At 45.8% G+C, this 4,267-nt stretch overlaps 1 long non-coding RNA gene across 1 annotated transcript; it reads right to left on the minus strand.

The window, feature by feature from the left end:
• Positions 1 to 2,409: 2,409 nt before the first annotated feature.
• LOC116567662 lies at positions 2,410 to 4,267 on the minus strand. Its single transcript, XR_004276291.1, has 2 exons — positions 4,174 to 4,267; positions 2,410 to 3,107 (listed from the first exon to the last, which is right to left on the minus strand). It is a non-coding gene; the product is annotated as an uncharacterized LOC116567662 (long non-coding RNA).

The following is a 4,267-nucleotide window of genomic DNA, read 5'->3' on the forward strand; positions in this document are numbered from 1 at the left end:
GTTCTACTTCTGGGGAAGGACAATAAAGGTACATTGCTGGCCTTTCCAACTGAAAATAAACTGCTTCTGGTGGTCTTTCCTAACAGATCTGAAGAGAAAAAAAAAAAAAAAAGCTTTCCAGATCCCTAGCTGCATGTCAGTTACCAGGGGATGTGCTAACTTCCTCATGTAACAAAACCACAGCTGGTACAGCAGCTACAAGTGGAAGGAGTCAAGACTGGCTTCAGTTTACAGTAAACCACCATCATTCTCTAAGACTCATTTGCTTTCTAGCAATAGGCAAGTTAAATAGGGATGTGGTGGGAATAACCACCTCTGCATCCTTCAGATCATTCATTGTATCACTAATCTCTGCAATCCCTTCAGAAGTGTGGGGTTGTTTTTGATTTATTGTTTTCCTAGGTAGAGATAGTTCTAATGGCTCCTAACTGACCTCCCCATCATAATAGACCTCACTCCACCGATTAGAGATTCTGCCAGTTTTTCTGTATATCAGTTCCAATCATACATTCTAGAACCAGGAAACAACCAAAGGGTGGGTTCAGTACCCACTGGGCCTATTGTGAGATTAAAACAAAAACAAAAACAAAAAAACAACTGAGCTGAAATTCCATTGATCACTGGACTTCTTTAAGCTCCTATTCTAAGTGGACCTAAAAGTGATGTTTTGAGGCTCCTGGAATTAGTGTCAATCCAGAGCCAGTGTCCAATTAGCCCCAAAGTCTGATTATTTTCTTTTCCCCAGTGCACAATTACTCTGGTGAAGTGCCATAGGTCCTTTTGGGGAAGGCTTTGGCAGAGTTCAAGGATTCTTCCTCAAGAGGACCTAGCCTCCCCTTCATTCAAGGGGTTCATGTCTATAACTAGCTAAAAGTTGGGAATTGATTGGGGGAGCATTATTCTCTCTTTTTACAGTTCAGAGTTTTGTTCACCTGACTTAGAATTTTTCCTCTTATACATATCAAGTGACAATGCAGTAGACTTCCCATCAACTTCATTTCCACACCACCATGATGAACAGCCAGAACCACAGCTTTCTGTGAGTCAGAATGTTCTGATTACTGCCTTGACTATTATCCACAATAGTAACCACACCCCCTTTGCCTTTGGTACCTAAGTGCTGTCAATGGTATCCAATTATCCCTATTGCATTTAGGTTTCCCAATTCAGTGGCATCAGATTCCACTGTAATTTCTAACCTAAAGAGAACAATCACATAGCTCTTCAAGGAAGCTATTATCTCCTCACAGATATATTTCTCATAGTCATGAAAGATAAGTCTCATGGGCCCTTCCAGAGGAGATGAGAAGATCTCAACTGATAATTCCACTCTAACATTCCGATAAGCCTTGGACGCCTTCATCTATAATATACCAAGGAAGTACTGGCATTTCATCTTCATTTAGTGTCAGCCACCTTTTGGTCCATGTTTCAGCCAACCAACCCAACAAACTATTAGAGCCCTGTCTAACCATCCCCCTACCCCACCACCATGCCCCATCACCACCACCACCAAACTATAGTATTAAGTCTAAAATATCTGCTTGGTGGACCTATATAAATAAGTTCGGCCTCATCCAACTTTATGTCCCTTTTACAATTATCTCATACCCTTATTATCCATCCCATACATATTCCCTGGGTTTATATCAGTATAAATTAGAAAAAAATCTATGTAGTTCTTTTATAGTGTAGTGTACCTATTTATGGGTCACACTTTCTACATCACCTTTTGCGTCCTACTGGGACTTGAGTCGAGGTGCATGTCTGGAAACCAAGATAGATGGTGGGATGGTTTCTGAAGAGAACTAGTGGTGCACAGCAGGCAATAGCTTCCAGGAGGTCTGTCAGCTTCCTTGGGAAATGCATGGTTAACCTACTCAGAGTGGGATGAAAAGGCTGCTTTTACTGGCAAAAGATACAAATTGGTGGAATGAAATTTAGAAATTCAATGTCTCAGCTTTATCAGGAATTTCCCAATTTTTAGGGTCCAAGGGGTGTGACAACTAGATATCATGTGAGGCATGGTATCAGCTCTCAGGACACTCCTTACAAAAATGTACCACTGAACCAAGTCAGGAAGAATCATCAAATAAGCCCAAACGGATAAGTATTCTACAAAAACCAACAACTGTTTAAAAATCTTCAAATCATGAAAGACAAAAAGCCTGGACTGTCACAGATAGGAGGAGACTAAAGAATTCTGGCAACTAAAGGCAAAGTTGGCTCCTGGATTGGATTCTGAACCAATAAAAATTTGTTTTGCTCTTAAGGACATTAGTGGTGCAGGTGGTAAATCTGAGTAAGTTCCGTACACACTGAGGCCTCGGGGGAAGCAGGAGTTGAGGACAGAGTATGAAAAAGATACTGTAGGAATAAAAAGAAAACAACAATCAAAGCAAGAGGGAGTGAAGATTTCTAGTTTTATTGTTTCACATCAGGCTGGGTTTACAACAAGGTAAGCTACTGAAAGGTGTAGGGTCTGTGCTTTGGATTCCTAGGGCAGCCATGCATATGGGGGAGAAGGTGAGTAAATGGGGTTGGGGGAGGGGTTGTGGCTCCTGGACACCAGGGAACAGGGATCCTGTGGGGCAGAGCACAAGCCTTCACTCAGACCCCTGAACCATATGGACAGAACCAGCAGGAAAATAGGAGCAAGAGGAAGGATTTGGTTACTCGCTATCCTCAAGCATACTTTTCTTGGCACAGGGTCCCCATCAGCAGCAGCCTCCAGAGGACTGACTGCTGCCTCCTCCACAGCAGCCAGAGCCCCCCGAGGGCTGGCTGCAGCATCCTGAGCCCCCTGAGGGCTGGCTGCAGCAGCCAGAGCTCTGGTGTCTACGACGGTGGGACCTGTGTCGCCTGTGGTGGCTCAGGCAGCACCCACCACCCCCAGAGCTACAGCAGCCACCACCCCCAGAGCTACAGCAGCTGCCACCCCCAGAGCTGGAGCCACAGCAGCCCCCAGAGCTAACACTGCAGCAGGAAGAGACTGGGGGGCACTTTGGGGGACACTTTGGGGGGCATTTGGGGGTGGGACACTTGGGAGGGGGCTGGCACTGCTGCTGGTTCTGCTGGCAGGACATCTGGGCTGGCGGGGTCAGGAGCTGAGGGAGAGAGTTACACAGTCAGACCAGGACCCAGAGACCCCCTGCCCCACTCCTTCCTGTCTGCAATTTCATTTCCAGTGCCTTTATTTGATGAACAGTTTAAATGGAGTCCTGGTTAAGCCAACAGAGAAACTTTAATTATTTCTACCAGTTCTCCGAATGCTCTCATATCATCTCTGAAGTGCTTCATCTGTTATATAATTAGAGAACTGAAGTCAAAATATGCTAAGGAAAAGTGCTCAAAATCAAACATCTAGAGGAGAAATTCTACAGCAAAAATCACGGAAATACTTAATCTAAGCAGCAGTTTAGAAATGGAATTGCTTCTTTGGGGAAAACAGTCATTCCCTCTTGGAGAACTTTCTAGATATCCCGGTCCAGTAGGGACATAGAAGTTCACACCCGCAAAGGACATTGGAGATTGGCTGGAAGAATGAGCTGAGGCAAAAGATAACTTACTGTAAACTGGGACTTGCACCAGGCCTCTGACTGGTCCCAGTGCTCTGGTATCCTGCACACACTCACCTCAAACTAACACCTCAGCATCAAGATTTGAGTTGTTCTACTCTAACTCTGAAGCCCTTTTGTCTGAGTGCTTAAATAAGTCAGTCAGCTGTGATTTCCTCTCTGCTGGCTGAGTGTCCCTGTTCCCATCTTTACTTTTCCCGGGAGGGATAGTTAACGCTTTCAAAGATAAGCCTCCCTTTTGACAACAGTTGCAGCTTGGTAAGGTGGTAGATGCTGCAAATTCTTCCAACCAGAGACCAACAACTACAGATCAGTTTGTTTTTTCTAGAGTACTGTCAACACTCACACAGTTGCTCCTGCTCATGTTCCCAGCCTTCCTTGCTCCTTGCCCGTCCCTCAGTGTCCCTGTGGCTTGTTCTTTGCTAACACGAACCCAATCTCATCCTCTACTCACTGTCACCCCCCCCCCTGCCAACACACACACACACATGCACTGCAAAGGCCCTAATCCCCCCTGCCCCCTGCCCCCTGCCCCCTGCTCTGGTCTGAGCTCCCTCTGTGAAAGGCTCTGCTCTCAGTCCCAAGGGACACTTACCGGTCCACAGGCAGCACTGGGTTTGTCAGCACCTCAGGAGAGGAGGGTATAGAGGTGCCCTGACCGTGAGGCCCTTTTATCCTGGCTTTGGGCT

Source organism: Mustela erminea, chromosome 10, assembly GCF_009829155.1.
Source record: "Mustela erminea isolate mMusErm1 chromosome 10, mMusErm1.Pri, whole genome shotgun sequence".
Classification (NCBI taxonomy): domain Eukaryota; kingdom Metazoa; phylum Chordata; class Mammalia; order Carnivora; family Mustelidae; genus Mustela; species Mustela erminea.